Source organism: Bidens hawaiensis, unplaced genomic scaffold (assembly GCF_021521415.1).
Source record: "Bidens hawaiensis isolate Kalapana, Puna unplaced genomic scaffold, B.hawaiensis_p1.1 tig00000369_1, whole genome shotgun sequence".
Taxonomy (NCBI): domain Eukaryota; kingdom Viridiplantae; phylum Streptophyta; class Magnoliopsida; order Asterales; family Asteraceae; genus Bidens; species Bidens hawaiensis.
In genome coordinates this window covers 3,108,103-3,133,194 of record NW_027491028.1, presented here as the reverse complement: position 1 = coordinate 3,133,194, position 25,092 = coordinate 3,108,103, and positions in this window count along the sequence as shown.

Genomic DNA, 25,092 nt, shown 5'->3' with positions numbered 1-25,092 from the left:
CTAAATAATAACACACAATTAAGTAAATGAAATTATTTTATTTATTATTATCAAAAGTAAGATGTTACACTCTAGCTATATTGACTGTTTACATATGTGATTTGGGTTATTTTAATTGTATTTTACATAATTTTGTTTCTTTCATGCTGTTAAATGTACTGTAGATTTGCTGATTGCTTTGTTATTTTCTCTCCTTCTACTACATGTAATGTTCATATCCCTTATCTACTTGCTTAATTTAAACATTGTTCTAATTGTTGCTAATCAAAAGTGATCATAGGGCTTTAGGTATTGTTGTTAATTGAAACTGATTATCATGTTTAGGCTTTAGGTGTTGGTTTTTCAGTTCATTAAAATGGATTGTGATTCTAACTAATCTAATTTGATACTATATTTCTTTCTTATTTATCCTAATTTGATTTCTTATCTATTCTAATTTGATTGTTTGGCGACTTGCTTGCAATCAGCATCTTCAATAGCACACATGCTCAGTGATGGAGCGATTATCACCTAATTGAGATGTTTGTGTCCTAAGATGTTAAGGATTGTTGTTTCATTAGCCTTGGTGGTACGTTCTTAATTTGGTTGTTTCTAACCTAATTTGAGTATGTGAATGTTGTAAATTACGTACTGCGGGTCTTCAATTGCACATGAAGCGATTAACACCTAAATTGTGTTGTCTCTGACTTATTTTTTCCTATGTTGTTTCTACATTGTGGATGCCGTTATTTTCCTTAATTGTGTTCATTGTTGTCGAATTTGTTCTTTATTGTTGCACATTTGATGCAAATATATTTAACTATACCAAAAAAAAAAACTATTGTATTTAGACAGTCATCAATTTTATGTGTGTTTGAAGGTAAGTATTTTTTGGTCAAAAGAAAAATATTATATTTTTTAACACAGGTTAGTTTTGTTATGAACAATCTGCAAATTGATCAAATTTACAAAAATAGTAAAACCCTTTCACCTTTTATTAAAGGCAAAATAAGACTTAATTTTTAATTACGGTCTTTTGAATTTTGACTTTGACTTTAAAGGTACATCAAGCTAAGTTTTAAAATGCCCAGGTTTCTTAGATGAACTTGGTTCTGACATAAATTAATTTAGAATTTTAGTTAATTTGGCTTAATTTTGAATTTTGTAAGTATAAAATATGAAGTTTGACACATTAATAGTCTTGACTTTTAAGGTCAAACAAGCCAATTTAAACCTTGAAACGAACCCTAGATGAATGCGACTTCATGAAAGTATAGTTAAAGTACAACCAATTAGCTAAAGTGGCCATGTGAAACTTAAATTTGAAGTGGCTATTGCATTTTGTAAAAATTATAAAGTTTGACATCATGCTTAATGTGGTATTACAAAGTACAAAGTGGGCTGAAGAAATACTGATCCAATCCCTTCAACGGGTCATGGATCTAATAAATCAACCGGGTAGGATACAATGACAACTAACACGATATGAGCACAACTTCCCAAAGTCTAGTGACCGGAACCTGCAAAACAGATACCGTGAACTCGTTATGGGAAGGACAAGAGAGGGGGGGGGGGGTTCTTCTCATAACCACTATCCGATGTTAGAATAAGTACAATTCTGATGTAGAGAAAGTACTAAAGTATTGAGAGTGATTACTTGGGAGTGAATGTGTACCTCATGTAGATGGAGATGGTATTTATAGCCCAAGGATGTGGGAATGTGATTGGGCCATCTGTCCCTTTCTAGAAGATGATCTCGTAACCACCTGGACACGTGTCCTCTTCTGATGGGTTGAGCTATATGTTGCATGTGCATGGGTATAACAACCTGGACACGCGTCGCTCTATGATAGGGCGAGTTAATTCCTGGCCATGTGCACAGTTATAACAACCTGGCCATGTGTCTTCTATCCATTGGTTGAGAGATCACGTATTGCCCAAGAAAGTATCTTGGTAAATCTTCTAGAAAGGAGACGGTTATTTACAGCTGTCCTATTGGCATTGCCTTCCGGTCATCTTGGCGGATAGATGTGCTATCACGCGGATGACGTTTGAGGGTGCCTGGATGCTTCCGCGTGTGATATAAGGGCGTTCTTCCCTTACACAGTTATGGGGGTGATCTATATGTCCCCCGGGTGTCTTGTGAGGAACGTTCTTCTGACCCTCGGGTATCATTTAAGGGTATTTGGGTCTTTTTGGTACTCTACCTCTACAAGCCCCCTAGTCCAATGTTTCTTCCGCGTGAAGTTTTTATGCGGGTAAATTTTGGACTTAAGATATATTTGGGGATTTTTGTGTTTTGGAATTTGGTTGAAATAACTTCTGTTGGTGATGTGGAAATCTATGAAAAATGCTAAGTTGACTACTTGCAGGCGCGTGGGCAGATGATGAGACGTTTATGCCGGCTTTCACTGTACATGACTGTACACCTTTTTCTCTTTGTTGAATTTCCCGCGTGACGTGGCGTCTGCTGAATGGGCGATGACTCTCTTTTCACTGTTCATATCCCATCGCATTAATTGCAATGGGTATAAATAGTGGAGGTTAACTTCTTTATGAAGTTTATTCACCCTTGATTTCCTTGATTCTTCTTTGTTTTCTCTCAATTCTTCTAGCCGATATTTTGATACTTGTCACGATTGCTCGCTGTTTTCCATTTATAAACGAACCGATGACTAGTAGTGCAGGGTCTTTGACACCAAACATCGATACTGCAAAGATTAAACGGGGATGTCTCTGAATAAGAAACGTTGCTTCGTATTTATGGTATCCCACCGGAATGGGACCAGAGTTCTCTGCTGCCGGATCTGTGGCGAGTTTGCCTCCTATTGGCAAGATGGCCGTATACTCTGACTATTTCGAGTATGGGAATTTCTGATTTCCGATGACCAAATTTTTCATGAAGGTTGATGTGCGAATATATATATATATATATATATATATATATATATATATATATATATAAAACACAAGTCGCAACTAAGCTTTAAAAACCAAACAATCTATCATAGTTCACACAAACGGCAAGTGTATCGGTCGCGTATAGCACAGATGAGGAAAGTCCGGATATCGAACTCGAAAACACGTGAAAACGTTTATAATCACTAAACTCTAACCAAGACTCACCAAAATATTTAATTGATTTTTTTTTAATTTAATTTAACTACTTAACTTAACTAAATGAAAACTTTTGACAAAACTTCGGAAACTTTGACTGCAGCGAGTAAAACGTCTACCTAGGTAAGAATCATATTGAAGGAGATGACAAGAGAATGGATTGAAAACTCTCATGACACCGGTCCTAAAGGATGACACAACTAAGGTTCGCTCAAGAAGGTCAGATCACCTCTCGGTCTCACTAACAAACCCTAACTTGTTTTAGTTGATTTTAAGAACAAACCGGGAAAACAAATTATTAACGTGTTCTAATGCCGACTCACCTCTCGGTCTCACCGACACACTAGCCTAATGGAAACGAATACCACGCAACCAAGGATAGAGGAACAATTCAACTTAACTTAAACTAGACCAACTAATCGCTCAAACAACTAAACCCGACAAGAACAAAACCTGCTCTCGCGCGATCTTAATTCTAACAAGTAAAAGTAATGAGACGAGTTTACTTCTTATCACCTCTCGGTCTCTAAGAAGGTGTTTCACAACTGATTTTATCTAATTAATTTACCCACTTATCCCTACGGTTGTACTTCCCGCAAATAAACCCTAAACACAAAGTAAAGAGCCTTAAACATGAAACAACTAATCAAAACCGATTCAATTAATTAAAGCACGAGGTTATTAGGTATAAGCAAACAAAACACAGCCACTAAACAAAATCTAATTTACTGTTAAATCAAAATTTACATTAACAATTTAATCCATGATCATTAACAATCCATATTACTAGTCAAAACCTAACAATATTCATCAAACCTAGGTAGAACAAACAAAATTAGCTACTCACTAAGTTTGGACAGCAGCATACATTCGAATTAAACATCATATAACTCATCATAAACATAAGAAAACTCATTCAATGATCAAGAACAATCAAACACAAATCAATCTCTAAGTAACTTTCAAAACAATCCAACAAAAAGATCAAACTAAACAAGTTAGGGTTCTTGAACAAGAAACAAAGTTTAAAGATGATTACTTAAGGTTTATGAGCTGAGTTTATAGATTTATAAGACCTTTAGCTGCTGTATAAAACCCTCCTTGGTGTTCTTCTTCTCTTCCAGCCGTCAAAGCCACCAAACCCTAGCCGCCACAAGCTTTTTCTTCCTTCTCCTTGCTGCTGCCGATCGCAATCTGCCTAGGGGGTTGAGGCTGTTGAATTTCGGGATTTAGGGCTGTTTTATGGCAGAAAATTAAGTTAATTAACTTAATATAATATCATGTAAGGCTTCTAACTTGTGGGCTTGGGTCGGGCCTTGAGTTGTAGTTTTAAAACTTGACCAAAAAGGCCCCTAGAGTCTTCCAACTTAACTCTTTTTTCACCATCTTTCATAAACCTACAATTAACATTTAAACTTTGTAAATTATTGCACTTAACCCCCAATACTTTCATAAAACAAACAATTAAGCATAAAAACCATGATAAAATCATAAGGAAAGTAGGTGTGTTTTACAACACATCAAAGGTATTAAGTGCCTATGGGATCCATTTATCCCAGTTACATCCCCTTGCCGTTATGCAAATTCGCCATTTTGAATTCCTGTGTATGGCGAAGGGAATGTTGCCTCGTGTTGACCGCTTTCCGGTGTTCTATTGTATGGTCAACCGTGGCGGATGGTTTAAGTGTTACCCTAGAGAGGGCAGGGTTATTGGCGTTGTGCTTGATGGGGGTTCGACAGACTGGCACCACAAATTCTTCTGAATTTCAGAAGACGTTGTTCCAGTCGCCATGGTCCATCGTCCGGTTGGCGGGACGCTTCCGGAAGTTGTTACAGCTTCTCACGAGCAGCAGGAATGGTTCCGCACCATGGTTTCGGAACCGTCTCCCATGCGGATTCTGCCCGAAGAGGCTCTGGTGTGGGCGGGTATGAGCCGCCTGTGGCCATACCCCGATTTAGAACCTGTTTTTATGGGCGTGAACGAACGTAAGTTACTTTTCCCTTTTCTCTATTTTTCTTTCTTTATGAAACATTTTAATTGATTTCTTGTGCGTTTTTAGGTGAAGGGCCTATGCTGAATGCCCTTTTTGAAAACAGGGGCTGCATGGGGAAACGCATCCTTGATGTGAAAGAAACTCCCATTTTGGAGAGTACACGTAGCCAATTCCTCTTTGCAACCACGGTACCTACTGAGCCTGCAACTTCGGAGGCTATTTTTCAGACAGGTGCGTACACCATAAACCCTTGCCGCTTAATGTCCTTACTTCTGATGGGGTAATCGTTATTCTTTCCTCAAGTGACGATTCTACAACCTAAGAAGAAGAAAGCTCTGATAGTGCTTCAGAAATATCATCTGTCTCGCATTTGTTGGCAGAATTGGAGCGAAAAAGAAATTTCAAGTCTCTTCGTGCAAGCGGCGTGGGCGCTAGCTCCGCGTATACCGAGGAAGGTCCGGCGTCGAAGAAGCAGCAGGCACAGCGCCCGCGGAGGAAAAGAGTCAGCCTTGCTGATTGCATGAAGGGGATGGCTGGTAAGTCGATGTTTCCACTGTACCTTTCCCCTTTCTGTTTTCTTTTACATTTGAATATGATTTTCTTTTTTGTAGATCCGGCTGACGTTGTTGGTGCTAGCATTTTAAAGAAACTCACAACTCCACCAGCGGGAGATGATAAACTACCATCCCTAACGCCTGGAAGTGAGAAGTTACCATCTCCACCACCGGAGAAGGAAGATAAAACATCAACTCCTCCGTCCGAGGAGAATCAAAAAGAGCCGCTTCCTCCACCAAAACCTAAAGATCCCTTGGCTTACCTGTTCGAGACTGGAAATGTTTCCAGCTCTGTAGGGAAAGATCCAGTTGAGGGTGAGGGGGCGTCCAAAACGCAAGAATCGCCACCGCCAGGGTTCTTGACAATTCCCTCCCCTTCTACAACAGATGTTGAAGGTTTGGTGCATCCCCTATCATCACACTTTGACTATTACGGGAAGCCCAACCCAGGAGAAGATAATGAGAAGTTTGTCCCGAATTGGAACATCATAAAAGGGTCCCGCTTTACTGATCCGGATACTTGTGTGACAGTTGTCAACCAATGTGTCCCGACAGCGGAGCGGATCCATCAGCGCGGTCGCCCTCGCCAAGATCTTTATAATGACTATTCCTCGTCCTTAGCCAACACTATGGCTTGTGGGCAGGAAATTTTACGCGAGTGGCGATCGATGGGGGAGCGATGGGGCGAGCTGATTCAGTCTTTTGTGGAAGCGAAAAGGGAGGCTCATGAGCAACACCAGGCCACCAATACTGCCAAGTGGAAGCAGTTTGACGCTGAAATCGCTCTTAGAAATGAAAAGGATAGGCATACGGCTGCTTTCCGTCAATGAGAAGAAGCTTGCAAGAAGCAAAACACCATTTTTCAAGCTGCTCGAGCTGAAAATCAGAAAAAGAAGGACGACTTGGCTACGGCACTTGAACCCAACTCGGCGTTAGAAGAACAAGTGGCCCGCCAAGGCGTCCTTATCCATGAGCTCGAGCCGGAATCAAAGGTGTAGAAGGAGCAGGCGGCTCTTAATGAAAAAAGAGCTGATGATATGCAAGCCGCCTATGACTCGCTTCTGCAGGTACGTGATGAAGCGGATGCCCGTGCAGCTGAATCCATAAACGAAAAACAGAAGATAGCTGACGGGTTCCATGAACTCCAGGAAAGGGCGGAGCGGGCGGAGAGGGAATGACGTTGCCTGTTGGGCTAAGGTCTTAACGCGGCATGTTACCCTACTCTTCCGCTGTTACCCATAGTATTGTTTCTAGCAATTGTTACTGAATCTGTCTTTCTTCCACAGGTTATCAGGCATATCAAGGAGGGAACATAGTTGACAGATAGCTTGGCTCTCTTACTTGCTGCTTCTTCTAACTCTGGCCGTGCGTTGGGCTTTAACAAGGGAATGGGTTATGCCCAAGCCAGTCGTCCATTTGAAGAGCACCCACTACACGGACGGAATGTTGCCCAAGTGTATGACATGCGCCTCAATGAATATGACAACTTGTCATTTCCCTTGGAAAACATGCTCCCAGAATTTGCAGCAGCTAATGACGTCGTGGAGCAATTGAAGGAGTATCTGGGGGAAGGAACGGAAGACACTCCGCCTACTCCTCCTGAAGATTCATCCGCCCAAGACCCTTAGGATAGATTTATGACTTGTAACTTTTTTTCATATATTGTAATTATTTCTAAATTATGAATGAACATAAATCTTTTTGTCTTCTTGTGAATTTTGTATTTGTTTCGCGTTAGGATAATATCTTATGAGATATTTTCAAATTATCCATATTTGAATTTTGCAAGTGGTATGGAAGTGATGACGTGCCAGAAAGAGAAACATCGCAAGACAACTAACAAACCGTGTTTGACGTCTTTGGAAGTTTCTTTTTGCTTTTTCGTCTTTCCCGCCTGACATGTCAACCCTCGATTGGGTTGCATCTTTCTCTCTCCACTGGCATCCCATCCATCGCATTAACTGCGATGCGTATAAATAGAGCATCTCTCCCTTCCATTTATTCTTATCTTTGAATATTTCTTTTGCTCTCCAATTCCAGATCTGAGATTTCGAATTACTCAAATCTTGTAGTTCTGCTTTCGATTTAAAATGGGTAAAGAGAAAAAGAGTGACACTTCAATCGATAACGTCATTCTCCATTGGAAGAATAGGGATTACGATGATATCGTCAACGTGTATGGCCTAGCGCCTGAATGGGAACCCGAGTATCCAACGGACGGGTCGACTGCCACTAACCCACCCGCGAAGAAGATTGCCGTGTACGCGGACCACTTTACTGCCGGGAACTTAAGGTTGCCCGTGACTATGTTTATTCAGGCAATCCTGACGGCTTATGGGATCCACTTATCTCAAGTCCATCCATTTGGGATGTTGAGAATTCGAATCTTCGAATTCTGTTGTCAGGCTCACAACATGGAGCCCACTGTAGGTCGGTTCGCCATCTTTTATAAGATTTTTAACTGGGGCGGGTGGTATAGTTGGTCTACCACAGAGAAAGGACCCATTGGCACTGAATGGAACCTGAGTCTCCATGAGTGGAAAACCAAGTTCTTTTGGATCCGGGAAGACGTCATTCCCTTCGAGATGACATATCGCAAGGCCGAAGAAGGGCTTCCTGTGGTCCACGCTACTACAGAGGTGAACCTTCCGTGGTTCGATACTTTAACCCACACACCTACCCCCATCCGTGCGATACATGAGGGGGCACTAGTGGCTGCGAAGATGAGCTGTTTATGGCCATTTCCTGACTTGGAGACATATTACGAAAAACCCAATAAAGGTAAGTTTGTTTTTGTTTTTAAAGTGCTCCGCCTGAATTCTGACTATTGTTTTTATTTATGCAGGTGAGGGTTCCGTCTTTAGTATGCTCCTAGACCACGAGGAAGGTCTTATGGTGCGTCGTCCGATTGATCCAAAGGACGCTCCCATCCTTGAGCATACTACCAACAATTTCTTGTTCCCCACTACTTTCCGCCTGGAATCTGTGGTTTGTGAGGCGATCTATGCTAAAGGTGAGGAGTTCGTTGCAAAAGGTGAGGGAATTCAGAAACCTCGGCTAATTACTGCTGCAACTTCTAGCGGGGTGATAGTACTTCTCTCGTCTAACGAGGAGTCATTATCCCGTGAAGAAGTAATATCGGTTGGAACTACTGACCATTTAAATGTCCTACATTCGATTGTAGGTCTGACCCGCAAGCGGAATAAAGTTCCAATCACCATTCAAGTGGCGGATGACAAAGGTGCTAATGTCACCTCCGGAGATGAACATCGAGCTATTGACGATGTCGTCAATGAAGGTGATCATCCGACTGATGATGCAGGTGCCTCCAAAGTTTCTGGGAAACGGAAGGTGCAAGCCACCAAGCCCGCAGTTACCCAGAAACTCATGAAGACGAAATTGGCGTCCCGTCTTCGAAAACTTGCATCCACATTTGTTTCTTTAGGTAACCTCAACAGTTTCCAAGCATTAATAATTGCTTTTCGGTTCTGTGAAGTATGTTACTGATATATAGTCATGTTGCTTTGTAGAATTTCTGGAGAAATCTTCTGTGTATTTTTCTGTTCCGTGGGGATCAACGCCGCCTCTTACACCGCCAACGTCTCCGCCAGCGGGTGTGCAGGTGCCAGTTGTAATCACGGATACCCTTTCTTCAGGAGGTAAGAAATACGGTAACTTAAAAGACCTCATCGTTTCTTCACCTCTCTATGTTCTATATCGCTTTAAGGATCAAGGAGGGGTTAGTGCTTTTGGTCCTGGCCCTCAAGCGTCTTCGTCTCAGTACGAGGAAGAGACTCCAATGCATCGTCCGTGTTGGTCCTTACGTCAAGATTCAACTTTGTCCGATACGGACGTTTACCAAGAATATCTGCAAAGAGTTCTTCCTCCTGCGGAAAGGGAAAGCCAACGTGAGCGCCCGCGCCAGGAACTACTGAACTCCTATTCCTATAGCCTAGCCAACACTATCTCCACTACTGAGGAATTATGTCGGGACTGGCTAGGCTTAATGAGGAATGGGAGAATTTGGAGATTAAGGCGGCCCAGGCGGAGAAAGAGGCTGCTGAGGTTATGAAAGAAGCCAAAGACAATCGCCTAACTGCAAATAACGCCGAAAGACCGCTGGCGGACGCCAAGATAGCCCTGGAAGCGGAGATAGCTCATCGATCCATTGTTGAGGAAGCTAAAACTGCTCTCCAACAACATTTGGATGAACGTGACGAGTTGATCAAAACTTTGAAGGCTGAGTCAGCAGCCAAGGATGAGCGCCTTGCTACCCTTGTCACCAAGAACCGGGAGCAAGCCTTGGAATGTGCTGAGCACAAAATGGAACTTGTCCAGGCCAAGGCAGACAAAAGATGGTTATTGGCAGAAGGGGTTCCCCAGGTAATTCTCATTCCTTTGTAAATTCTGTTAAAAGTATTCGAAACAATTGTTTATCCTTGTTACTTTAACAGGTTATTGCCCATATCCGGGAGGGCGATGAGCTTGGCAACTGCCTTGCCGTGCTTTTGAACGCATCTTCTCAAGCCGGCCGCCGGATGGGCTTCCAGGAAGGCTTTAAATTTGCTGAAGAAGGTACACTTCCGGAGGAGTTCGTCTTGCACGGCTAGGATACAGCTAAAATTCTTGATGAGAAGACTAAGACGTTTGACAATTAGAATTTTTCCATTGAAAGTCAACTCGTCGAGCTGGCGGACAAGGAAGATGGAATTGAACAGTTGAAGGAACTTCTTGCTACTGCCAATGACGATCAGGATGATGCCGAAGATGAAAATGCAGAAAATGAAGCGAGATAATTTTATATTCTTGTAATCCGTGTAGATCCATCTTCTTTGTAATCGTTTTTGTAATCCCATTTGTACATATATAAGGAGTTTGTTTCTTCCGACACACTTTGTCTTATTTTCATAATATAAGTGTTTCTAGGATCTTCTTTTTGTCAATAAAGGATTACCACGTTCTTGCTACATAGATGTACGAATTCCATCTGGTATGCGGATCATAACATGTGCATTACATACAATGAAAATGTAGGAGCAACAGATTCTTCATAAAAAAGGCATAAGCCTAACGAAATTACAAGAAATGACATTACATGTCCTTCGCTAGTCTATTAGGCGCGCATGCCAAAAAATAAAAAGTAGGAAACATGTCTTGTTAGATGTAGCATTTATTTAATGTGCCACGTTCCAAGTTCTAGGGATCTCAGTCCCATCCAACTTCTATAACTTGTAGGCGCCCTTAGATAACACTTGTTTAACTTTGTAAGGGCCTTCCCAATTTGGGGCCAATTTGCCCGGAGGCTCTTGGCCGGAAGCTTCATTGCTGCGGAAGACAAAGTCTCCCGCATCAAACATGCATTTTTGGACCCGCGAGCCATAATATTTCTGCAGTTGGCGTTTGTAGTTATGCTCGCGGATTCATGCCAATTCCCTTCTTTCTTCAAGAAGGTTAAGGTTCATCCGTAACTCTTTGTCGTTATCATCGTTTATTAGAGTTCGTCCGGATGGAACCCCGATTTCGACTGGGATCATGGCCTCGGTGCCATAGGTTAAGCTAAATGGCGTTTCAGAATTACTTGAATTCTTCTGGATGCGAAAGGCCCAAAGTTCATGGGGTAATTCGTCGACTAAGCCAGTTCGTTTAGTGCCTAACCTCACTTTAATGCCTTCTTTGATTGTCCGGTTGGTCCGTTAGACCTGACCATTTGCCAGCGGATGAGCCACATATGCGAAAATTTGAGTTACATGAAGTTCTTTCAACCATTCTTGTAACCCTCTATCCGCAAATTGAGTCCCATTGTCACTCACCAATTCTAGCGGAAGACCAAATCGGCAAATTATAAATTCCCAAAGGAAATTTTTGACACTTGATGCTGTAATAGATGCGACTGGTTTGGCTTCCACCCACTTGGTGAAGTAATCAATGGTTACGATTAGGAATTTGACACGTCCTGGGGCTTCAAGGAAAGGTCCCATGATGTAAATAGCCCACTTTTGGAACGGCCAAGCGGAAGTAACTGGAACAAGTTCATTCTTCGGTCGCAATGTGTTGGGAGCATGACGCTGACAAGAATCGCATTTCTTGATTTCCTGTACAGCGTCTAGGTGCATCCCCGGCCAATAATATCCAGCATTCATAAGCTTTGCGACGACCATTCTCGGGCCCACGTGAAGGCCGCAAATGCCTTCATGAACTTCTTTAATCAAGTAGTTCGCGTCCTCGGTGTCTACACGTCTCGGGAGTGGGCCGAGGAAGGATCGTCTATACAAGACACCATCTTGAATTTGGTAGTTCAAAGCCTTGTGCCTTATCTTTCGAGCCGCGGCCTTCTCTTCTGGCAGAACTCCCATTGACAAGTAAGCCATGATTGGTGTCATCTAGGATTCTACACAAGTCTGGATTATTAGAACTTGGTTCTGCGGGATGGATGGGCGATCCAAGAATTCAATACGAATGTCCTTAGCAAAGTGTTCGAATTTTGTTAAAGCCAATTTGCTAAGGGCGTCCGCCGACTTGTTCTCGCTTCCCTTGATGTGAACAACTTTGAACGAGAAGAACTGAAGAATCAAGTTCTTCGCTTGCGACAGATATGAGGCCATTACATAGTTTTTTGCTTCATAAGTTCCATTGATTTGACCTACGATCAACATGGAATCCACCCACGCTTCTAAGTGTTTTACCCCAAGTTTTTTTAGCTATCCGTAGGCCTGCCAGAAAAGCTTCATATTCCGCCTCGATGTTAGTACTTTTGATGTCTAACTTGATGGTGTAAGTAAACTCATGGCCTTCGGGATTGACTAGCCTAAGGCTTGCGTCAGATCCCTCGCTACTAGATGCTCCATCCGTAAACAATGACAAGACTTATCCTTGTTCCGGAGGTACTTGGGGTTGTTGTTCAACAAAACATTCTTTTTCTTTGTGCTGCGGAACCTCTGTGACGAAGTCTGCCAGCACTTGCCCTTTGATTGCTGGTCTGGATTTGTATTCTATCGCGTGCTCACCCAGTTCGATGACCCATTTTGCCAATCGCCTAGACAATTCTGGTTTGCTTAATACATTCTTGAGTTTGTACCATGTCAGCACATTGATGGGGTGACCCTGAAAGTACCCGCGGAGTCGTCTGGCAGCATAGACCAACGCCAGAACCAGTTTCTCGAGCATTGAGTACCTGGTTTCTGGGTCAGTCAACGTCCTACTGATATAATAGATTGGTGTTTAGACATTCTTCCTGTCCGTCAGTAGTACGGCCCCAATGGCGATGTCAGTTGCTGACAAATACAGTGTTAGGGGTTCACCTGCGTGTGGTGCAGTTAAGGTAGGTAACTCCATCAGGCATTTTTTGACCTCCAGGAACGCTTGTTCAGCTTCCGCGGTCCATTTGAAATGTGCCTTTTTGAGGCAATTTCTCAAAGTTGAGACGAACGGGTAAGATTTGGCTGCATGATTTGCTAAGAATCTGTTTAGCGCAACCAATCTTCCGTTAAGTGTCTGTACTTCCTTAAGGGACGAAGGAGAAGGCATGCGGGCTACTGCCTGGACTTTATTCGGGTTGGCCTTAAAACCCGCGCCTGTAACAGTTACTCCTAGGAATTTTCCCTCTTCCATCCCGAAGGAACACTAGGCTGGATTTAGCTTCATGTTAATACTTCTCAAGGTCTCAAATGTTTCCTCGATGTCTCTCAGCATCTGATCTTCCTCAATGATTTTTGATTACGAGCCATATAAACTTCCATGTTCCGACCAATCTGTTTCTTAAAAGCTTCGTCCATCAACCGTTGACATGTAGCCCCCACGTTTTTTAAACCAAATGGCATCATCTTATAACAGAATGTGCCTTGGTCTGTGCGGAACTCTGTCTTATCTTCATCACCCGCCGCCATACAGATTTGATGATAACCTTTGTAGGCATCTAAGAAGCATTTGAATTTGAATGGGGCTACAACATCAACTTTGAGATCGATTTCCGTCAATGGATAACAGTCCTTGGGTCACGCCTTGTTCAGATCCTTGAAATCTATGCGCATCCTCCAAATCCCATTGCTTTTGGGGACAATGACTGGATTGGCGACATAAGTCTGGTACTAGATTGGGCGGATGATTCCAACATGTAAGAGGTCCTGAACTTGTTCGTTCATTGCTTTTGTTTGTTCCGGCCCCATCTTACGCTTCTTCTGCACTATTGGAGTAAACGCTGGGTTTACTCGCAACTTGTGTTCTGCAATCTTTCGCGGGACCCCGGTCATGTTCGTGGGTTGCCACGTGAAGACGTCAACATTTTTTTTCAGCAACTGCTTCAAAAATGTCCTCACTATCTCAGAGATAGTGGGTCCAATTGTTATAGTTTGATCCGGGAACTTTTTTGTTTAGCACCCGTTTCTCGGGATAAGTCCGCCGAGTTTGGTTCGGAACCTTGCTGGGGTTAGGACTTTCTGTCACAAAGCAATGGCGAGTAACATGAATGATAGCCACACCAGTGCAAGTCAGAACTCCGACTGCACTGTGTGCTATAGAAGGATGGGCATTGAAGTCCCCGATCGCTTCCCGACGTAAGATAATGTCATGCTTGGATGTTGCTGGTAAAACCAAAAACTCGACCTATTCGGTTCTCGAATGGATTCCGTCACCGAGAGTGACCGGAAAAGATATCACCCCTCGTGGGTGCATTATCTCACCTCCGAATCCAGATACAGGAGCATGAATGGGTTTCAACCTGTCCTTGAGTTCCTCATCTAACTGTTCAAAGCACAGCTCATACATTATATCCGACGTGCTACCGGTGTCGAAGAAAACGTATTGCGAACGATAGTGGCCGAAGAGGGTAGTGATAATCAAGGGATTCTTATTACAAGGACCTCATTTGATTCGTGGAAAAATCACAGGCTAATTCTTCCACTCTTCATCCAGGAATTCCCTCTTCTTCCCGCCAACCTTGTGTCCACCCTGAATCATATGAACGTTTCGATCTTTCACTTGCTTTTTGGGCGGGCCATGGTTATCTCGCGTGGGAGCCTTACCAGTCCCTGGTCTTCCACCCTTGACCAAATGTCCAAGTTTTCCCGATTTCACAGCCACCTCAATTTCATTCTTTAGAGCTACACACCTGTTCGTATTATGACCGATGTCGTCATGAAAAGAACAGTGCTTCTTGGCATCAAGGAATGATCTCCTTGTGAGTGGCTGTGGTGTAACACCCCCATCTAGGGCTTAGGAGTGCGACCCACAAGTTGGTATTGTGTTTGTAAATAATTCAGAGTTTCGTTATATTGCGGAAGACTTATAAAACTTTAAGGATCGAAAATGTAATTTATATAAACATTCAAAAGACGGGAATTATAAAATACCGGTTTAAAGTTGTTAACAAAAGATTACTTGTTTTGTGTTTACAAAGCACCATGTTACACTTATACAAAAAGAATCCGAGCCATTGGATATTAGTTCTTCGTCATTTCCAAGCTCTAGCTTTGTTCACCTGCAAAATGCAATAAAATACGTCAGCAACGAATGCTGGTGAACACGCTGACGCAAAAATATTTGTTTTACTTTACTACCCCTCGAGACTAAGCCTGCATCGGCCCAACATGGCTTAGGAATAACAAATTCAAATAACACATTATTAATATGAGCCTCTACGCTAGGTCAACTCAGCAAACACTGCAACGTTCGACTTAGTTAACTACCCGTAAATATACATATAAGGTCGTACTCCCTGCAGGAGAGCGTCCTACGACCAAGGGTGGTGCGATCATGCCCATTCATCGCATAGTACCACCTATGTAAGGATCCAGACATACGTATACCACAGCCTGAGGGCTAGGTTTATACCCTTATTCATAACGGTTTTAGGAACACATAGTCCATTGTAAACAATTTAAAATAACAAGTTTGACTCATTTAAAATAAGTAAAAGTTTGGGGGTGTATTCACCTTGTCTCTTTAGGATCGGCTTCACTCACCGTCCAAGGGTCTTTCCTTTTTCTTTATCTCGCACCTATTGTATGAGTATAAATATTTGTTAGTCGGATACACGATCCGTCTTAAGACCTTTAGTCTTATATCTCAATCCTCGATGAACCTTTAGTTCATTTTCTTTTACTTTAAAACGTTAGTTTAAAAGTAAATTATAAACCTTTAGTTATAATTGCAATTATAACAATACCTTCTTGATGGAGTGTGAGTGAAGGGTGGTTAAACTTCATGGAAACGTAGGTACACAAACAAGATTCGAGGCACGCTTATCGAGGAAATCGTTTATATGATTGTCGGGTTTTAGAGAGAAGCTAGTGAGAGAATGAAAGCAGGTTTTGGATGTGAAATTATGAACACCCCATGGCTGCTATTTATAGGCGAAATTTTGGTTCCTATCGCGATACGCGATAGGTTCCTCAGCAGACCTATCACGTATCGTGATATAGGTCTGCTGACTCACAGCGTAGACCTGCCACGCGTCGACACGTGGCATGCACCGCTCCACGTGGCAACACTTGGCGATAACCTGTGCCACGTGGCACACGTGTCAACATGTGTCAGGTACCCCATCGCGATACGCGATGGGGCTCTCCTCTGACTTATCGCGTAGCGCGATGGTTAGGAAATCAGAATTTTCAATTTAAACCCTCAAGTTTGGAATTTGGCAATTTTAGTCTCTATACTTTGGAAAGTTGATACTTTGAACTCGAAATTTTCACGTTGTTACATCCTCCCCACCTTGAAATAAATCTCGTCCTCGATATTGCTTTTACAAGAATAATTGGGGGTATTTCTTTCTCATTTCCGATTCGAGTTCCCAAGTATATTCGGGCCCTCTACGCGAGTCCCATTTTACTTTCACTATTTTCAAAGTTCTTTTCTTTAACTTCTTTGTTATCGAATATTCAATTTGAATTGGACGTTCTACAAATTTTAAGTTCTCATTTATTTCAACGTATTTTAATGGCATAGCCAACGATTCATCGGTCAAACACTTACGCAGATTCGAAACATGGAATACATCATGTATCCCTTGCATTTCCTCAGGCAGTCGCAACCGGTATGCAACAGTGCCGATTCGTTCGAGTACCTCAAAAGGTCCAACGAATCGAGGACTAAATTTTCCTTTCTTACCGAAGCGAACAACGCCTTTCCAAGGCGAGACTTTCAAAAGTACTTTGTCACTGACATTGAATTTCAACGGCTTACGACGGACATCGGCGTAACTCTTTTGGCGATTACGTGCCGTCTTGAGTCGTTCACGGATTTGAATAACTTTGTCAGTAGTTTCTTGGACTATCACGGGTCCAGATAATTGATTGTCTCTGGTTTTAGACCAACACACGGGCGTTTTACACTTTCTTCAATATAATGCCTCGAACGGTGCGGTTTGAATACTTGCGTGATAACTATTATTGTACGAGAATTCCATTAGGGGTAAGTGGTCGTCCCAACTTCCACCTAGATCGATCACACAAGCGCGGAGCATATCTTCCAACGTTTGAATCGTCCTTTCGCTTTGCCCATCGGTTTGTGGATGATAAGCAGTGTTAAGGTTCAACTTTGTACCGAGAGCTTGTTGGAAGCTTTTCCACAAGTGAGACGTAAAACGACTGTCTCGATCAGATGTTATAGACAGCGGTACTCCTTGCAAATCTACAATGGTGTTTACATAGATACGTGCTAATCTATCCATAGAATACGACTCATTGATGGGTATGAAGTGCGCGGATTTTGTTAATCGATCCACAATCACCCAAATAGCATTACGTTGTCGAGTCGTCTTCGGGAGTTTGGTAATGAAATCCATAGTAATTAACTCCCACTTCTAAACGGGAAGTTCAGGTTGCTGAAGCAATCCCGAAGGCTTTTGATGTTCAGCCTTAACTTTCAAGAAAGTTAAACTTTTCACAACATGCGAAGCGACATCCTTTTCATTCTATTCCACCAATAATTCGCCTTTAGATTGTGGTACATCTTATCACTTCCGGGATGCATCATATATTTCGACTTGTGAGCTTCGTTCAAGATTTTCTCACGCAAACCTCCAACGATTGGTACCCAAATCCTATTGCCGAGTCTAAGGATACCATCATCACCCTTAACTAGCGAGTCAATGGTTCCATTTCGTTTTTCGTCAAATATTTGGTTTTCATTGATTGCTTGCGTTTGCGCGGATTTGATTTTCTCAAAGAAATCAATTTGAAGTTCTAGGCGCAAAGCTAGAACCCTTTTGGGCTTCTCATGCTCTTTACGACTTAAGGCATCAGCCACGATGTTGGCCTTGCCTTCATGATACACAATCTCACAATCATAGTCGTTAAGAGTCTCCATCCATCGCCGTTGGCTCATGTTGAGCACTTTATGATCGAAAATGTGTTTCAAACTCTTATGATCAGTGTACACAGTAAATCTTACTCCATAGAGATAGTGCCTCCAAATCTTAAGTGCAAAGATTATGGCGCCTAACTCTAGATTGTGAGTGGTGTAATTCTTTTCATGTACTTTTAGTTGACGAGAGGCGTAAACAATTACTTTCTTGCGTTGCATTAGTACGCATCCCAAACCAGAATGGGACACGTCACTAAAGACTACAAAATCCTCAGTATCTTCTGGCAAAGCCAATAAAGGTGCTTGGGTGAGTTTTTGTTTGAGTATATCGAACGCCTCTTGTTGCTTCGTTCCCCATTCATACTTGATGTTTTTACGAGTTAAAGAAGTTAAGGGAACGGCGATACGGGAAAAATTTTCGATGAACCTACGGTAGTAGCCAACCAAACCTAAGAAACTTCGGATCTCAGTTGGCGACTTCGGGATCTCCCACTTGTAGATAGCTTCAATTTTTGCGGGGTCCACTTGAATACCGTTGACGTTAATGATATGACCAAGAAATTGCACCTCGTGCAACCAGAACTCGCATTTTGAGAACTTGGCGTACAAATTCTCGGTTCTAAGAATTTCAAGCAAAGTTCGGAGATGGACTTCATGATCAGCCTTGGATTTTGAATAAATAAGTATGTCGTCGATGAATACGATAACGAATTTATCCAAGTAAGGCTTGCAAATACGATTCATCATGTCCATAAACGCGGCCGGAGCATTAGTATGTCCAAACGGCATAACCGTGAACTCATAATGTCCATACCTTGTTCGAAAAGCAGTCTTTGGAATGTCTTCGGATTGGACTTTAAGTTGGTGATAGCCAGAACGAAGATCTATTTTTGAAAAGAAGCTAGCACCTTGAAATTGATCGAAAAGGTCATCGATACGAGGGAGTGGATATCGGTTTTTGATTGTAACTTTGTTCAAAGCACGATAGTTGATATGCTTAAAACAATCAATTAAATATTAACTAAATTAACAAGTAATAAAAACTAGACTTAAGACTCAACTACTCAAAACACCGGCAAGTGAACTGGTCAATTGTACTAAAGCTAAGTAAGTCCGGAATATCGAACCCACAGGACTCTATAAATTACGTTAATTAACTAATTAGACTCGACTTACGACACGACTATTTATTATTAATGTTTTAAGGGGGATTTTTAAACTAATTTTAAACTAAGATTAAACTAAGAAAGTAAATAAACAAGCAAACGAGAGACAAGCAATTTAACACAAGATCGAAACCAATCAGAGAAGGAATCTACCTAGGTAAGAATCCCATGTATCAACAATAATCAAGCAATGGACAAATAACATGATTATGGCAACTAATTTCTAAACGTCTTCATCTAACAAACCCTAAGGACCTTTGACTGAATCAAATGAAATCCCAAAGAACAATTATTAGATTATTAAGCAATCAGTTGAATTGATTTCTGCAAAGTCATCAATTAGGGTTAATTAATAGTATCTAAAGCAAGCAATCTTACGAAACACTAAACCCTAGATAACTTGATAAACTAACATGACATCATGAACATGGATCAACACAATAAGCAAGAATATTGTCACTACTATCCTAGCATGCAATTGACCAAGACACATGAACAACTCCTTACCTTACAGCTATTGGAATTTAGCAAAACATTTAAAACCTTAACCAACTATCAACAAGCTTCTACGATCTAATGGGCCCATTTAATCACAATAATCAAAACACCAAGTAATGATTTAAAAATAAACCCTAAATCTAAAGAACACTCAAAAGATAAAAGATCTATGTGAAGCTATAATTAACAATCAATCAAGATAATAAACATTCATATGCATCATGAAAGCAAAATCAAGTCTTTTACTATTAAATCAACAAACCATAATCAAAGCATAAGTCCAAAGCAAGAATCAAGTCTCAAACATGTTCATCAAACCTAGGTAGACATGAAGTCTAGCCTAGAATCATTATTAAAAACAATACTAAACAAGTCTTAAAAACAAAGAGGAAAGACATCAAGAATAATGAACAAGGAACGAAAGTTAGAGCGATAAAACCCTTTGCGATTGATCCTCAAAAACCCGGATGAAAGCTCTCTCGATCCTCCTTAGTTCCTAGCTTCAAATCACCTTCAAAACCATGGAAAAACTCTTGAAATCGGCTGCCAAAAAGCTTATAATCGGCTAAGGAATGAAGATGTTTATATAAGCGAGAATGGGCTTGGGCTTGCAATTATTGGCTGACCAGAAGGCCTAGGCGCCCGGCCTAGGCATCCTGGGCATTTGCCTAGGCGCGGCGCGGCGCCCTCATGGATGGAGGCTACGAATTTTTCATTTATTTCTTGATTATTATTGTTAGATCTTGATAATATTCTTTCTTGAACTCTAAGTAACGCATGGAAGCTTCTAGACCTTCTTTCCCTTAACTTTCAAGCCACCATCTACATGCAAATAAATCAAAACTCGTAAGTGAAGTTATCATGTAGTCATTAACGAACAAAACGAACTCAAACTTTGCATGAAAAGATAGAAAGAATTAAGGCTTAACATTCAAGACACCAAATGATATAAAACATGTAAATATATGAAATACTTGACTCAAAACCTAAATTAATAAAAGATAAACCAAAACACGAAATAAAACGAACTTAAAACATTAAGGAAACAAAACTTTACACGGGATTCGAGATGTATAAATACATGTATATCAAATATCCCCAAACTTACTCTTTTTTCGTCCTTGAAAAAGTCTGATGCAGTTGGATCATAATCGGAAAATTACAGTCTAACAAACATATAGGTTAAATTTTAAAGCGAAGAAAAACGCAAAAACCGCGATCACCGATATTGTTGTCCACTTAAACCCATGCCTTAATCTTTACCGGGACAAATATGATCCGACAATTTTTTTTTTACTCAGTGGTTTACACAATTAAGACCCGCTTATTTTCAGCTTTTACCGCACCAGACCACCCCAAATTGACTTAAACCTCAAAATTAGCATATTTAAAATTTTTGTTGCTCTATTTTTTTCATGAATAGCTAAGACGATCAAGGGTATTATTATCCACCTAAGTTTAAGCATCAAAGTCTACCAAGCAGCCATTAGATACGATTAAGGTTCAATTAATTTATAGCTAGTGTTCCCCACAACATGACATACCCCCATTATCAACCAACACCCCGAAACCTTCACCATTGGTGAGTATGCAAAATTTCATTTGTAGGGCTTACATGTAGCGTGTCCCTTGTGGTCCGTTTCTTAATGGTAATGAGACGCGAGCAAGGGGACCCCACATGGCTAACAGCGTGGATGATCAAGTCTGTAGTGAATTTGTACTTTTGTACTCTTGTGATCATGTTTATAGACTTATAAGGGTTTGCTCTTTTTGGCTTTATTTAAATATTCACAACCCCACTTAGGAATTGTGAATACCCAGATGAATAGTCGGCATACAGACCCTTGGTCTCCGGACCCGAAGCATCCCATCAATACAGGATTTAAGGTTATAAAACCATACGCCGATGAGGTGTAAAACACTAAACTAGCACAGGCTACACGGCATACTCTAACGTTAAACCTACCCAAGCATCATATGACAACGTATTCAGATTTTTAAAATTTATGATATTTCCACTTTTTCATACCAAATATTGAGGCTTGAGTATGGCCCGACCTTTCATTACTTATTCTCCATGGACAAAACGCTTTACCCACAAGAGATTTCTGTTTTAACCATTTTATCAAATTTGCCCTTTCATTTTCAAGGCTGAGCCTACTGAAAAATCCCAAGTTAAGTGCATTTTCTTTTATTTATCTCATATTATTAGTAGTTTGAAAAACCAATTTCCGATAAATATCATCATCTCCCACTTTAACGCAAAAACTAAATTCAAGGGACATTTTTAAAACATTTTTCAATTTTTTTTTAAATTTTTTAATTTTTTTTTTATTTTTTTAAAGCAAAATAAAACTATGACTCAAATATTCTATCCCCACACTTAAATTTTGCAATGTCCTCAATGCAAGGATAAGGACGACTCAAAATAAAAAAAAATTAAAAATAAAGTCGGACTACAAAAAACTAAAAACCTAAAAAATTAAAAACAAAAGCAAAAGCAAAAACTTAACAAGCTAGATAAAGGAAAAGACTTAGCTGGTAATATGCGCATGAAACATGATGCCAAAGTCTTCTTCCATGAATGCCCTCCAACTATGAACGTGCTCAGCAAATGGTAACTCCTTTTTTCACGAACGTAAGCGGCAAAACAAAACAAACATATCTAATAATGTATCTTATCAAAATGATAGATATTAAGCAATCAAAGCATTTTACCAACCCAACAAATAAAACATGAATAATTAGCATCAAATAATAATAAAACATAAAGTATACTGCTCGACTGCTCCATCCCCACACTTGTCTTTTCCAATAAATTCTTTCTTGGGGATCGCCTCTCTAGCTCATTCACTCTTCAAACTCGCAAAACTTAAAAACACAAAACAAAATCGAACTACAAAAAACTACGTTAGCCACTCAATGACTCGTACAAGACTCAGACAACTAGACTTAAAAACATGACTCGAAAAACCAAACTAAACACATGGAATCACACCTGAATGATAAAACAGGGAATTGGTGAAAAATTATGAAATAATGGAAAAATAAAAAAAATTCGGATTTGGCTGGCTAAGGGGCGCCGCGCCGCGCGGAGGGCAAGCCTTCTTGCGGTCGCGGGACGCTTAGGCAGAGTTGGAATTTTTTTTGTTGCTCTGCGAGCGCCAAGGCCAAAAAGTATCCCGTCACGCGCGCGATGGGGTGTTTTAACAGAATGTTTTGAGTCTTTTGTGCCTCTTTTTGCCTTAGAAAAAAATTTAGAAAATTACCAACTTTTCCTATGCTCATTTTATGTTATTCAACGTATAAAACTTACCTGGCACCTCCTGAATTCTCGTAAATTCCTCTCTCCATGATGGTGATGATTCCTTGGAACGACCCGACGACGCAACAAAACAAAGAAAATAAAAATTAAAGTAAAGGAAAAATATACAAACTCTACACTTGAGTTTTCACTCAAGAACCCATGCTATGCGAATCACGTGGCGGACCGAGTGGAGCTTCCTCCACCTCGGTAAAACTCCAATGCCCTTAAAGATACCGAATCACGATCCGACCATTCATCAACCTTGATCTTCTTCTTTCTAACTCCACGATCCTTCTCAATCTTTCGCATACCACCACCTTTTTCTCCAACATGCTTCACCATTTCCCGAGAGCTAGAAACTGCTCGCTTCTTCCCCACACTTAAACTTACAGAACAGGAGAAATCAAGACTAGGATCCATGCCCGAGATAAATGATTCTATCGAGTAAACTGGGTGACATGGATCAATGAGACCGTCTTGACCACTCGGATGTCTCATGGACTTCGCCAAATAAGTGGCACCATCATCACCGGCTCTAAGAGTGATCTTACCTTCAAACACATCGATGACCACCCTAGCAGTGCGTAAGAATGGACGACCCAAAATAATAGGAACTCTCTCGTCGGCCTCCATATCTAAAACAACAAAATCAACGGGAAAAACTAAATTATCTACCTTCACGAGCAAATTCTCCACGATACCCCTAGGATACTTAACGGAACGATCGGCTAAAGACAACATCATACGAGTACGGGTGAGCTCTCCTAGGTCTAGCTTTTCATACAAAGAATATGACATGAGGTTTATGCTAGCTCCAAGATCGGCCAATGCTTGACATGTCGTGTCACTTCCGAAAAGGCATGGAATGGTAAAAACACCGGGATCGGGTAACTTCTCCGGTACTTTATTAAGAACCACCGCAGAACACTCTCCATTTAGCGGTACAGTCGACAGCTCCTCCAACTTATCCTTTCTTTTAAGAAGATCTTTTAAAAATTTGGCGTATTTAGGAATATGTTGGAGGACTTCAATGAACGGGAGGTTGACATTCAATTGGCTAAATATATTAAGAAAATGCCCGTAATCTTTCGTATATTGTTGATTCTTCAGACGAGCGGGATACGAGACATAGGCAGGGTTAATGATGTGTGTTGGTGGCCGGACTCCAACCGTCTTTTTCTCGGTGTTTTTCTCAACTTGCGGCTTTATAATTGGTGTTGTACTTTGTGACTTACCCGGAGCCTCCATCTCTATCTCCTCATCCAACAACTCGTCCTCCCCATCTTTCTCAATTTCTCTACTAACTACTTCCGGACCGAAAACCTTTCCACTACGAGTGGAGATGGCCTTCAATTGAGCAGCCGGATTAGTTTGAGGGATACCCGAAAACTGACCTGGGGGCCTTTCTTCTAAACGACGAGCAATATCACCAACAGCCCTTTGAATATCGAGAATAGAAGATTGTTGATTCTTGAAGAGTAAATCGTGATCGGCTAACTTTTTCCGTGTAACTTGATCTCTCTCCAAGATTAGCTTCATCATCTCTTCCAAACGCCCAAGTCCACCGTTCGAATCTTGCACATTATTTTGAATATTAGTACCATCGGTGTTATTATTATTAAAGTACTGACCTTGTCCTTGATTATAAGAGTTTTGAAATCCGGGTGGTGCACCCGACGGACGTCAGTTGGAATTATTCTGATTCGGGGTTTTGTAGGTGTTCCAATTCTGACTGTTGTTGTTGTAATTGTTGGGAAACCTATTCTGACCAGCAACAAAGCCAACCTGTTGATTCACCACCGGGCACTCCAAAGTACCATGTCCACCTCTACAAAACTCATACCTGTCCAACTTGGCCTTAAGTTCCTTAACCTCTCGGGGTAGTGATTCCAAAGTAGAAGCCACACTAGTATCCAGATTAACCTGGTGTACACCTCGAGCGGATGAGGATGTACTGCTAACGAGAGTGGAATTCCCGCGTTGTGGCCCTTTGACGAGGTCCGATTGAGCGAAGCTCTCAAACATCTCGTTACATTCGGCGACATTCTTCCTAGCCAGTAGACTTCCTCCCGCAGCCATGTCGAACCGAACTTGGGTTTCGTAGTTCAACCCATTGTAAAATTTCTCCACGAGAGCCCATGGTGTGAGACCATTCTGTGAGCATCGAGACAACAAGC